We start from the raw sequence: 14,021 nt of genomic DNA, 5'->3' as shown, positions 1-14,021 counted from the left end.
TGAATTTGTCTGTTAGGATTCAGTGTATAGAAACCCATCTCAAACTGACTTATGCAAAAAAAAAAAAAAAAAATTAGATTTTCTGGTTTGTGCAACTGAAAAGTCCAGAGACTGTTCTGGCCTCAGGCATGGCTGAATCCAGGGCCTCCAAGGCTGCCAAAGGGCTATGTTCATCCCTCTCCTACTATCCTTCACCTCCACTGTCCTCTGTGTTGGCTTCATTTGCAGATAGGCCCTCTCCCCATGAGGGCCCCAGCAGCTTCAGGTTAACTCCCTCCCGTCCCAGCCACCCCAGTGCCAACGGCACCTCTTTCTCAGGTTCTCCCCTTAAGTACCAGAACAAACTCTCACCGGGCCACCGGGGGCCATGTAGCCTTCCTGAACCATTTCCTATTGCCATAGACTGATAGGACAGATCTGAGTCACACGCTCACTGCAGAGCTGGGAGAGTCAGTACACCCAGACCACATGAAGGCTGGGGAAAAGGAGGGAAATGGAGGCACAAATCACACATGCTTGTGGGCTTACTGTGTGGAAGGCCCCTACTGTGTGCTGGGAAGGGTATAGAGGAAGAACAGGCATGCTTCATTCCCTTAAGGAGTAATCAGCTCGATTACTCCATCAGACTGCAGCTGAGGAGTGAAGGCAGGATTCAGGAGCACCAAATATGGAGTGATCATAGCCAAACCACAGCGCTGTTAATAACTACATGAGGGTTATAGTCATAAGCCAGATCTCTCCGGCAAAGAAGGTCTACAACTAGTGTTCCAGCAGTGAGTGGCCAACTCATGTCATAGTCAAATTCCGGCTCCACTCTCTATCCTTCTGTGGAACATTGGGCCAGTACCCAAACCTCTCTGTGCCTCAGTTGCCTCATCTGTGACATGGAATAATGACAGTGCCTCTTTCATAGGGTTGCTGTGAAGATCAAAGTAAGATGTGTAAAGTACGTAGTGCCTGGCACAAAGCAGGTGCTACATCAGTGTCAGCTATTTTATTATTCTATACCAGGAACTCTGTGTGACTTTAAAGGACAAGTTGGTTTTAAATTAGTGGAGGCAGCTTCTCTGGGCAGATCAAAGGTTTTGAACATCACACGTGAATTTATGGTTTAAAAAAATCTCAGCATCATGTTTGATTTGCAATATTCATGCACCCCCTACCCCTGGGGGAAAATTCCTTTAAAAGCACAGCAGCTTTCTGTGAAAATCTGATGAGTCACATGTAGATGCTTTGCAGAATACCACCCATACATCTTTCTGAATCATCGATAAAGTAAACCCACATGTTGACTGATACATACTATTCATTTTCTCAGGCTGAGACAGGCAAGTGTGTGCTAGTCAAACAGTTCTGCAGGCATGGAGGGGGTGCCTGGGAGAGTGCAGAACGGTTAGAAAAAGGGCTTAACCTGCCACTGACCAAGGCCTTCTGGGTGGATGCCAGCAAGACTAGAGGGACTTTATGTCACACAAATGATGCTGCTTGGCCTGGTGGGTGCTTTGCAGTCAGGCATCCAGAGGGGCAGTAGAAGACATGGGCAGTGGGGGGACCCTTTACAGGGGGTCCTCTCACTAGACAGACCCACCGTGTGAAAAGCCTGAATCCCAAAGCCACCCAAGTGACTGCAGTGTACTGTGTGCAAACTTTTTGGGGCCAGGCCCTTCCATTAGATTGTCTCATGTGGTCCTAACAGCAGCCCTTTGAGCAGGAAACAAAGACTTAGAGAGGAAGCCATCTCCATGAAGGCATCTTTGCTTTGCAGATGATCATTGACTAGGAGCATTGACTAGGAGTCCCAGTTTCACCATTGGGACCCTTGAGCAAGTCACTCCATCCCTCTGAGACTCAGTTTTCCCACCTGTGAATGGCAAGATAATAATACCCACTTTTCAGAACCAAAGGTTACAGGTGCTCAGTAAATGTTTCTTTGTTTCCCCTGCTTCCATCATGCCAAGTGAAGACATAAGCTGGCACATAATCATTTGTTGAACAGATATGTGTTGTGCACCTACTCTGTGTAGGCTTGGGCCGCATTGCCCTTTTGGGAAAAGATGTTCCATATGTTCCTCGGGAACAGTGTTTGTGTGATATGGCTCTACATGGGACAAGTAGGGAGGCCAGGACAGGGACAGTCTTCTCAGACATTCTCTCTGGGTCCAAGGAGTGGGAGTAGGTGTCAGACAGGAGACAATTCCAGGGGCACAGAGGCAGGCAGGATCAAGTAAGAAAAGCAGCCAGGGACTGAGTCCATGGCCTTGGTCCAGTCAAAAGGGAGGAGGAAGGAACCTCCTCCTGACTCCCTTCCCCTCTGGAGCTCCCTAAAGATTCCCAAGAAATGAGGGCGCAGAGCTGGGTCATAAACCACCCCTGCCTTGAAGACTCTCCCAGTCCACCTGCGATACTGGCTACCAGGTGTGATAATTAGTTATGGTTATGGCACCAGAGACTCATCATCTCATTGAATCTTCACAAACCCCTGTGAAACAGAAGTCGTTCATATCCCCAACTTATAGATGAGAAAACTGAGATTCAAGGTACCGCCACCAACAAGCGGCCCAGCCAGGATTGGTATCCAAACAGGCTAGCTACCAAACATGCACACATGACTTTTTCTTAAAATTCCCATTTAGATTAGTTTTAAAATCTATTGCTCAACTATTTCACAATTTATACACACACACACACACACACATACATACATACATACATATATGTGCATGTGTATATATGTATGTATGTATATGTATTTCTTACAGTCTACATGACCTTCTTAATTTACTGCCTCTTGTTGACAAAATAATTCTACAGCAAGTGGAAGTATGCTAAAGATCAAAGGAGGGGACAGCCCCTGCCTAATTGGAGGCAAAATCAGGAGAGGCTTCCTCTGAACTTGGTGTCCAAGGGCAGGGAGGAGCTGGGAAGATGGGGAGGAGAGCACATTCTCAGTGAGGAAATTGACTTGAACAAAGGCCCTGAGGTGAGAACTGGGATGTACATGGGGAGACAAGGGGAATTCATTGTGCCTGGAGCATGATCTAGCCTAAGGGCAGAAGCCTCCAGCCCACAGACTATCGATTGACTTTTGTAGACTCTGGGTTTTTGTTGGTTTATTCATGCAGTGTGTGCAGATTGTCAGCATGGGTGATAGATTGTGTTTATGTCTGTGCTGTCCACATGAGCATGAAATGGGCTATGAGCTCCAGGACAGTAAGGCCATGAGTAAAGCTCAGGTGAACAGCCAGGTGAACCAAATAACTCACGGAATGTAGGGAAACTGAAGGTTTGGGGAGCTGGTTCTCATACTGAGTTCTCTGGGGTCCCACAGTAGGGCCCCAGGGGACAGGGAGATACTGAATGGGTGGGGCTCTGGCCTTTCTGCCCCACCATGTACCAGAGCACCTCCTTTTTGATCTGTTTGCATGCGAAGCATCTGGTAAAAAAATTGTTTTTAAGTAACAGATTTTTTTAAAAAAAGAACTTGAAAACCTCTGACACAAAAGAAAGGGGCTAAACTAGAGTGTCTAAAAGCCTAGGGGAGGGTGCCGGTTATTTAAGTTCTCAGTGTCTCAATTTTCACATCTGCGAAATGGCGTGGGTAATATCCAGCTCCCAGGGTCCATACTGGTGTGTGGGTTCAGTGAGAAAATGTGCACAGAGTGCCTGGCCTCCAGTGGAGCCTCGGTGGAGGTTCATCTGGCAGCCTCCTCACCCAGCCATGGTCTGACCACCCACCTGTATCAAAAGACTCAGTGGACTGGGAAGACTCAAGAAGAGATGGCCCTAAATTTGGCCCTTATTTACTGAGATCCTCTCTAAGCCCTCTGCCAGTAAAAGGGTGGATCTGGTAGTTTCTGAGGCTCCCCTAGGTTCAGACATTCTAGAATTATGAGGCTCACTGCCTCAGTGCCCCCCAGCAGTTTAGACATCAGACCGGCTAAAGGGTGGCTCACTCATAGCCAGACCCCAGATCCCTCTTCCCTTGAAAAACTGTGACTTCGAATCCTTAGGTCATGTCTGAGGCCCCACCACAGCCCAGCCAGGGGCAGTGCTCTTGGCTTCTCACCCCAAACCCAAGCCCAGAAAATCTTTCCTCCCAGGTAGCCTTGGAGCCTTACCCACACTGGCTCACAAAGTCTTGTAGGTATACCCTGGCAATAGGCCTCTGGCTCTGAGAAGCCCAGGACCCTGAACACCAGTTTCTATTTACTTTGCCCCACTGAGTGTTGGTTTCCTCATCTGTCAAGTGGGCTGAAGGGTGAGAGATGTTGCTCAGTAATGCAGGCTGGGCTGTCTCTAGTATCAGGCAACCTCAGCTGTCCATCCAGCCTGAGTCCCACAAAGGATGAGAAAGCTGAAGCAGCCTCTCCCTCCAGGCCTGCCTGTCACATGAGAGGCCCTGACAGGGCAGGTAAGTTATTTATGCAGGCCTCCCTCACCCCACAACGATTATCTTACTCCTTCTGGCGCAATCCAGGCCCCTGCTGTGGTTTCAGACCTGGAGTTATTTATAGTCGATGGAAATTAGCACCTCTGCAGATGGCTCCCTTGTGCCCACCTGCCAGTGTCAGCCTCCACCCCAAAGGGAGGCTCCCTGGAAATTTCCGTGGTCCCAGCAAATGATCCCAGGTACCATTTCTGAACAGAGAAGACTCTGTAGATCTTTCTGTGGAATAGCTTTGAACAAGATGCCGTGAAGTTAAGAGGTAGAAGCAAGATCTTCCAGCTGGAGGATCTGGGAGGGCTGCATGGAGGAGGTGGTATTGCACAAGATGTTGAATGATAGGCAGGGTTTCCAGTGGGAAAGAAAACTCCAGGTAGAAGGAAAAGTATGGACAAAGGCACAGAAGTAAAGGAGAGGGAATGTAACAATCATCTTGTTTGGCAGAAGGGAACAACCAAAAGTAGTGATGATAATTAAAAGTAACTAAGCATTATAGATGTTCTAGACACTCATCTAAGGGCTTCACATATATCTTATCACAATTAATCCTCCCATCAACCTTATGAGATAGGCATTAGTAGTATACCCATTTTCACAAATAAAGAAACTGAGGCACAGAGAAGTTAAATCACTTGCCTATGGTCACACAGCTCATGAGTGGAAGAACTGGGATCCAAACCCAGACAGACAACTCCAGAGTCCACACTAGGACTCTTAATGTTAAGCCAAGAAGTTTGGGCTTAAAGTAAGAAGTAGGCTGGAGCTCTGAAGCTTCTTGAGCAGAGGAGCAGTGTGACTAAGACAGTTGGTTTGGCATCCATGAGTTTGGTTTGGAATGAAGAGATAAAGCCAGGGGGGAAGAAGGACAGGCATCCAAAAGAGGGATAACAGGGCCAGACCTGGCCAGGGAGGCAGTGATGGAGAAGAGCGAGCGAGCTTCAACCATCAGACTTAGCCTGTGATAGGTGATCGAGAGAAAGAGGTCTTAGTGCAGACTCAGTTTTCAAGACAGCAGCTAGCCACTTGTGATGGAGATGGGCCAACAAGGAGAGGAGCAAGGTCTGGATGAGGTGAAAGATTTGTGCAGGGCACTGTGCATTCTCAGGGCCTGGAGCTAGGGTAGCAGGCCTGGAACCCTAAAGAGAGGCTGGGTCTGAAGGTAGAACATCCAGATGACAGAGATGTCTATAGAGAAGTCTTGTCTTTGCTAACAAGTTCCTGCTTGGGGGCAAGTCGACTATGGCAGGACCCAATGGGAGGGCAGAGATTTTGGCCTGTGTTGTTCACTGCTGTATCCTGACATCAGGAACAGTGCCCACCACAGAGTACTCTTGATAAATGTGCAGGAATAAATTCACCTGGGGTGCTCATCAAGCATAGGTCTCTAAAGAGTGTCAGCTACTAAGGGAACAGGCAGCAGGAAAAGTAGAAGTCAAAAAGTAGAAAGAGAGTGTCACCTGCAGGTAGGATGTGATCAGGGTGTCTGACACTGGATAGACAGTTAGTTAGACATGGGGCTGCAGGAGGGTTCAAGGAGGACAGTAAAAGAGTAATAGCCTCAAGGGCAGGCTATCGGATGAGGTCTTGGGAAACATCTGGACAAAATAGCAGAATAGAGCATTCCCCTGGGTCTGCCCCGCTACACACCTCAGCCCAGTCAGGTCAGGACAAATAGGACAAGGTCTGAGGAGACTCATGGACCCATGGAACAATAGGTCTGAAATGGCTCTCAGGGACCATCTCATCCAGCAATCTCAGGGTGCACATGGGCCAGGAGGAAAGGGACCTGCCCAAGCACACGGTGGTTGAAGACCCCACCTGGGGCTGGAACCCCCATGTCATCCCTATGCGTGGCGAAGGGGGCTCAGATGTTGCACCCCCCTGCCTGCATTGCAGCCTCCCCACCCTCCCCTAGACCCTCGGCTCTCTCATCCATTCCCTCCCTGCAGCTGTGTATGTTTCCAGGGGCTGCCATTACACAGGACCACAAACTGAGTGGCTTAAACAACAGAATGTATTGTCTCACTGTTCCCGAGGTTGACAGTGTGAGATCAAAGTGTTTGGGGGGTTGGTTTTTTCTGAAGGTTTAAGGGAAGGATTGTTCCAGGTCTCTCTCCTTGCCTTATAGATGGCCATCTTCACCCTGTATCTTTACATCATTGTCCCCCTGTGTATGTCTGTCTCTGTGTCCAAATTTCCTCTGTATAAGGACACCAGTCATATATTAGGGTCCACCCCAAAGACCTCATCTTAACTTAGTAGCTGTTCACCTCTGCAATGACCCCATCTCCAAATATGGTCACATTCTGAGGTACTGGGGCTTAGGACTTCAACATATGGGTGGGGAGGGGGATAGTTTAACTCAGAACATTCTCACTGCGCTTGGTGCCACAATTTCTCTCCTGTAAAGTGGGGATATAAATGGGAACGAATGAGGACTGCGGTGAGGGCAGATGAGCTGACTTCTGTATGGACAGGTGTCCCCAAGAGCCCATCACACACAGTGGGCATTAGAGGTAGCAGTGCAGCAGCCTAAGCATTAAGCAGCAGACATCCTGGGTCTGAATCCAAGCTGTGTTGTGCCAAGCAAACAACTTCACCTCTCAGAACCTGTTTACTCATCTGTGAAATGGTACTGATGCCTAGGCCATATTAAGGAGCTGGCGTGAGTAAGAATACACAGCACAGTGCGCGAGGCTTCCAGGGAATAGAAACTGCCACTGCTATTATTACTATTATCATTATCATCATCATTATCATAAAAGTATTACAAATATAAGAAACTGAGGCCCAGAAAGGGTGAGATATCGTGTCCAAGCTCACACAGCCATCTGGCACAAAACCGAATGAGAACTCAGGATCTCCTGACCCAAAGCCCCTGCTTTTCTAACCATATCCCTGTTTGATATCAGCAGAGCAGTTAAGCTGCTTTCAGCTGCTCCATGTGCCTGATGGAGCATTACAGAAAATGGTGTTACAGACAACGGAAGTAACGTGGATGAGGCTCACGAAAGAATGTGATTTGAAAAAAGTGGAGTTTAGCATGGTACATGGCAACAACTCCATAAAAACAGACCCAAGGATAAAAAGGCTAAACAGAAACATCTAGAATGTGCCAGTGTTGAGGATGTGGGTGATATTAGGGGCGATGGATTTTCAGCTTCTCTTTCTGCCCTGGCGGCAGTGGTATACCGAGGTGGGTCAGCTACGGCACACTGGTTGTAAGCAAAAGATGCTATCTGGGCAGCATGATGAAGATCCATGGCCAGAATGGGACTGGTCTCCCCAAGTTGGAGCAAAAGCTGGAAAACCTAGTTTGGTTTTCCGGAGTATAATTGGGGCATGCAGGGATCAGTGGCAGGACTGAGGGTACCGACACCCCCTTGGGGAATGTGTGTGTGGCGAGGGGAATTCCACTCCTGCTGATTGGGGTTCTGTATCACTCAGGACGCCAAGCAGTGATGTGCTGGTAAATGAGTAACATTCATCTCTCTGGGTTGACAAGGCGTTATCGTTTGTAGTGTGCCGATTTCTGTGGTGTAAATGCTCCCTCCATGTCACCAGTGTGATAGCATTCAACCTGGAGTTGGGTCTATGGCCATGCCACCCTGAACAAGCCTGACCCCATCTGATCTCAGAAGCTGAGCAGGGTTGGGCCTGGTTAGTACTTGGATGGGAGACCACCTAGGAAGACCAGGTACTGTAGGTGTAAAAAATTTAAAACAAAAATAATAAGGGCTTGTAAGCTGACAAGGTCCTTGCAATCTGTGAGGTCAACCAAAGATTGCCTCACCTAAAAAAAAAAAAAAAACCTGGAGTTAAGAAGAGATGTGCAGTAACGCACTATTATATACACTATTATGTAGTATTTCTACCATCCAGATTCAAGAGCATAGAACCTAGTGACATGTAGTAAAATAATTAGGAAGAGATGAATGTGGGACATTATTTTACCTTTTAAAATAATTTTTATAAATGTTAAGTTCGTATCATTTAATTTTAATAATGGCTGTTTCTAACAACCAACTCCCCAAAGTACCTGAAAATGTAACAGTGAACTAAGCACATCTCCAACTCCAAGTTGGAGGAGAGAGCATGTGAGTAGCCTGGCTTGGTCACATGCCCACCCTTGAGCCAGAAAGTGGGGCGGGGGGGGGGGGACATCTTGATTGACAGCTACCAATTAAGCTGTGAGAGGACCTAACTTCCCAAAAAGGTAGAAGAATGCCATTGAACAGCCAAAACCCAATACTAGCTTTTGTTTCTTTTTGATAATTTTTTTAAGTTGCATTTTTTTTTTATGATACCTTGTTCTCTTTCCTTTTTTTAATCATCGTTGCTTAGAATCCCAGAGTTTTTAAAAAGAATCCAAGGCTTAATCATCGTGTCAGAAAAAAAAGCCCCCTGGTCTGTCAGAAGATGGTGTCGTCAACTGGTAGAAAACTAAGTCCCAAGAGGCCTTTGGGTCTTCAGTGAGAGAAAGGGGTCACCAAACTGTGGCCTAATCCCAGAGAAAGAGGTATGTAGGAAAAGTCCTGGACAAGCCCCATTGTAGAAAAAAAAATCCTTGCTAAGACAAACTATAGAGCAGTGAGAGTAACTTTGTAAATTACCACGCTTTGGCTCAACTCCTTAAAGGGCTAAAACATTTTCCTTCCAGCTGAGAAAGACAGCTGTAGCATATCTTGTGGGTAGGCAGACACTGTCCTAGACTTTTGGATTTTATGTTGTCTGAGGGCAAGGGCAGTTGTCCTTCAAGGGCAATTACTTCTGAAATCCCAGCACCTACCAAGGATTCTAAGTAAATGAGAACATGAGTGATGAGTGCACACGTATGTGTGGGCTAGACATCCCAGTCCACCTCCCCCAACCAGAACCCACAGCCCAGTTCAGCTTGGGGACCATGGAGATATCAGAGACTCTAACCCTGGCCCAAGTTGCCAGCAGAGTCTCCACCGCTTCCCTGTACACATTCCTGCCCAGCTTCCCTGCATTCCCTCTGTCTCCCATGTGGATAGTTGTGCCCCTTTTAGCCCCACCTAGAGGTTGGGTCCTGGGGAGGATATCAGCCTGGGAGGGGCTGTGATCTGACTAGCAGAGATGCACCTCCTGCTGTCCTCTTGCTAGACTCAAGGACATCTGAGTTGGCACAAAGCCACCAGCATCCTCTTGAAGTCCTGGGAGATCTAATTACCCAGAAAGGAGAAAGAGTTGAGCAAGTGAGCCCCAGGATTTGGAATAATCAGTTTTTTAACTGCTACAGTTAATGTGAAGCCAGGCTACAAAACTGTCTGATGTCCTGACGATGAGCTCCCTTTATGGCTAACTGTTTGATCTAGAACTGCCTGCCAACTTTTCTGTCGCCCCACGAAGGCTTTCCTAAATTGACCTAACAGTTACCATCTCGGGGAGCCAGCCATGCTTCGGGCTTCAGCACAGTAACGAAAAAAGTGCAGCCATAAGGAGGGAGACTGATGGAGACCTCCCTTGGGGCTGGGGTGGGTTGGGGGAACTTGCATTTCATTTCAGTATTATCACCACTTTACAGATGAGGGAATTGAGGCACAATGTACTCAAAGTCCTTGCCAACAGGTTGCAGAGGCAACATTCAAACCCAGGCCTACTTGACCCAAGCCCCTATTCTTTCAATATGTTGCAGACAACCTCAGATCTTAGCTAATTTTCCTTCTCCCTATTTCATGTATTTAAATTTCAGAGCTTCTTGGGACATGTCATGCCAGCTCTGTCCTGAAGTTTTGTCCCTGAAAAGTGCCAGGGATGATGATTTTCTGCTAACATGTTTCTCAGTTAATGGGTATTTCTACCTTTTGCTATAAATAACCAAAAAGAATTGTGTGGGAAGAAAAGCCCCCTAGTCTGTCAGAAGCTGGTGTCGTCAGCTGGGAGAGAACTAAGTCCCAAGAGGCTTTTGGGTCTTCAGTGAGAGAAAGGGGTCACCAAATTGTAGCCCAATCCCAGAGATGTAAGTATGGCCCCAGCAGACTAAATAGTATGGAGTTAAGGGTGTCTGCCCACCCCACTTTGCAGAAAAGCCTAAAATGAAATGAGAGGCTCATGAGCACTACTAAGCACCAGGCATTGGGAAAGCTTCTTCATTTGTTTATTCACTCCTTCAGTAGATTTTTCTTGAGCACTTCCATGTGCTAGACATAGTTCTAGGCCCTGGGGATAGATACAGCAGTGGACACAATCAATGTCACTACCATTGTGGGGCTTCCATTCAAGTGTGGGTGGCAAGCAAAACAAAACGAAAAACAAAAGTAAATGGAAAAAACACCTGAAATTGCCCATCATAGTAAGAACTCTGGAGGAAATAAGAGCCTGAGCACAGAAATAACAGAGAAGATGCTCTGAGATCCTGGGATCAGGCGACAGAGGCCTAAAGAATGAAAGGGAAATGCCACATAGAATGAGGGGGGAGTGTAGGCAAAGGCTCAGAGGTGGCCCCTGAGGGGACATCTGGCAAGAGGTGAAGCCTGGGTAATGAGCAGGGGCTGGATGACTGCAGGAGGAGTGTGGCTTTTTCCTCTAATGCAGGGGTCCCCAAACCTCAGCCCATGGACCAGTACTGGTCCGTGGCCTGTTAGGAACTGGGCCACACGGCTGGCAAGAGAGAAGCTTTGTCTGTATTTGCAGTCACTCTCCAGCGCTAGCATTACTGCCTCAGCTCCACCTTAGATCATGAGGCATTAGATTCTCACAGGAGCACCAGTCTCTGGTGCCAAAAAAGTTGGCGACCATGGCTCTAAAGTGAAGCAGCTGTTGGAGAGCTGAGAACAGGGAAATTATCTTGTTTATTTTCCCCAAGGCCCTGAAAAGCAGGTACTGAATTCTCAATCCAGCAGGTAAGCAGTGATGGAGGCTGACGTAAGAGATGGCTCAGCCAGTGAGGAGGTGACAAAGCCGCTTGTTGAACTCAGACCTGGCTGACGGTCTCTGCATCACCCAGCCAGCTAGAGGCGGGCAAAGCCAGAACTTAGCCCCACTCTCCTAGCACAGTGCCCTGCCCCCGCGTGTCTTGGTGCTTTGTTCTGTTCCTTTTGGTTTTGTTGCTGGGACTTAGGCCAAACAGAGCTCAATGGGATGTGATTTGAGGGTTCATTGGGAACATTTTGTTTCCCCATAAAATTGCAAGCAGCAGCAAAGATGTACATTCCTGGTTGCTAGGCAACCAGGTATGACCAGGGAGCAGTGGGGGTGACGATTCTTCCCTCCCGCAACCACTGAATACCCAGACCCTCCCAGCAAGTCTGGAGAACCCCAAGAACTCACAATGAGGGAGACAAAATATGGAGTAGACCAAATCAGAAGAGGGTAACAATTCCAACAGACATTAAATGGTCTCAGGCCCAAAGGAAAAATAAAGAGAAGGACCTATCCCAATATGTAGGGAAAGTCCTTAATGATCACAATAGTGGCCCACACTTATACCATGTGCTGAACACTGTTTTAAGCGCATTTACATATATTAACTCACTGTATTTTCATAACAACCTTTTCGGGTTGGTACTATCATAATCTCCATTTTAAAGATGGGAAAACTGAGGCACCTGGAGTTTAACATGCCCAACCTGTAAATGACAGGGCCAGGCAGTCTGGCCCTAAGCCCAGCACCAAAGCAAATGGATAAATGGCCCATCTGAGAAATCCGATTAGGAGTCAGCAAGGAGAACTAGAACACCAAAAAGATTTACTCAAAAACTGCAATTCAACTCTTCTTGGAGTCCTACTGTGTGCTGGACAATTTACCTTCCACAGAAATGAGGTAAAGAGCTCAAGCTGGTAGAGTAGAGGCAGATAGACCATCATAATATTTACCAGTGTGTGGTAGGTACTAAGGGAAGAAAAAGATGCTGGGAGAGGATGGCACTGAGACCAATCTCAAAGGAGAGGTGACAGACCCAGACATGGAAAAGGAACCCAAGCTAGAAGGAGGAGCATTTCAGGTGGCATTTTATCACCTTGTATGGGAATTAATTTTTTAGGTGTCTGTCTCTACTCTGCTATCACTACCCCAGACTGTGAGCAACTCAAAGCAGGGGTCATGTGTAATTTATCTCTGTGTCCTTAGGAGACAATGTATATCTGACATTTTGGATGCAACAGCCACAAAATGTTTGTTAAAAAAATATGTGAACAAAGAAGAAAGGCAAGTGGAATGAATGAATGAATGAGATTGGTCTTAACTGTCAAACAGGGGATGTTAGACGCTATCTGCTGAGCATTTAGAGACATTGCAAGTTCTAGAGTGGAGAAGTGAAAATCCACAATGGACCCTAAGGGAAATCAGATCAGCCTGTGCTGTGGGACGGAAGGTGGTAGAACTGAGGGGGAGACTCCCTAAGGAGCCATTGCAGGAATAACCAAATGAGAGGTGCTGGGAGCCCAGATACAGATAATAATCTCAAGAGTGAAAAAGAAAGGTCAAATCCAAGAACTACCAAGGAGGCTGGTCAGTCTATTTTGAAAGAAGAATAGATTTGAGGAAAACCAAGAAGTTGTTCTTAGACTTGCTGAGTTGGAGATGTGGAAAAAACAATCAAGTGGGGCTGCTTGGTGAGCCCCAGGAATTCCTGGCCCAGAGACAGAAGAAAGAGAGAACACAAGATAAGAGATACAGCAAATACCTGTAAGTCAAGTCCCCACCTCCTGAACCCACATCTGTGGCAGACATCACTAATTAATCCCAGCACTCAGACTCCCCGCTTAACTCCAGGTAGCACCTATTATTCAATCACAGTTGACCAGCAAGATGAAATGTATGTGTTGCTCCTGTCCTAGGGGCAGCAGGGGGAGCCTTCAGACTGGGCCACTCTCTGAAAGCTAGTTTAATAATAAAGTAATAATAATAATAAAAGAGGGAAAGGGACAATGAAGAAGCAGAGGGGGAGCATTGGGTCCTCAAAGTTATTATTGTAAACCACCTGATGTCCAGATGTCAGAACCATGAACTTTGCCCTCTGTGAGCCTTTAAACTCTTTTTTAAGAAAGACTTTAAAGGCTTGCAGCATTTAAATGCTTAAACTCTTTTAAGAGTTAAAAAAAAAAAAAAAAAAAAAAACCTTTTTTATCCAAAATCACCCAGCTATTGTTATTCATTCTTTCCAATTAGTGAAAAAGCTTTCATTCTTATGAATAATAATATTCTGGGTACATAGTTAGGCTTATCCTGATAAGCCTAACTATTCTCAACTGATTTCTGTTTTATTATTTGTTGAAGACTTCAAGGACCATGTTTTTCTCCTCTCGTGGGATCTGTAGCCTGCCAACCACTCATTCCACACCTGTTTATTAAGCACTTACTCTGTGCTGGGCTCTGTTCTAGGTAATATCTCCACCAACCTCCTCATGGAGCTTACAGTCTGGCAACAGCCGACCTCAGAGCCATGTGTGGCCAGGCCTGGTGACCTTTCCTCCTCCACAGACAACTTAACTACTAGAGAACCAGAAAGAATTTTCTTAGTCTCCTTCAGTTATCCAGGAAGCGTCAGAGCCAGCCTCTGAGTGTCCTTACTTTCAACCTGGCAAGAGCAGGGACATAGATGGTTAGCAGAGT

The 14,021-nt window shown here is 46.8% G+C and overlaps 1 protein-coding gene and 1 pseudogene across 13 annotated transcripts in view; both read left to right on the top strand.

Annotated features, from left to right (window-relative positions):
• ATP2B2 (ATPase plasma membrane Ca2+ transporting 2) overlaps positions 1-14,021 on the top strand; it is a 359,406-nt gene that overhangs the window by 242,437 nt on the left and 102,948 nt on the right. The gene's annotated exons all lie outside the window — the stretch shown is intronic.
• Positions 8,035-8,153, top strand: LOC118602216 (annotated as a pseudogene).

This window comes from Rousettus aegyptiacus, unplaced genomic scaffold, assembly GCF_014176215.1.
Source record: "Rousettus aegyptiacus isolate mRouAeg1 unplaced genomic scaffold, mRouAeg1.p scaffold_m13_p_4, whole genome shotgun sequence".
NCBI classification, from domain to species: Eukaryota; Metazoa; Chordata; class Mammalia; order Chiroptera; family Pteropodidae; genus Rousettus; species Rousettus aegyptiacus.
The sequence above is the reverse complement of the archived record's forward strand: the minus strand, read 5'-3'. Positions and strand labels throughout refer to the sequence as shown.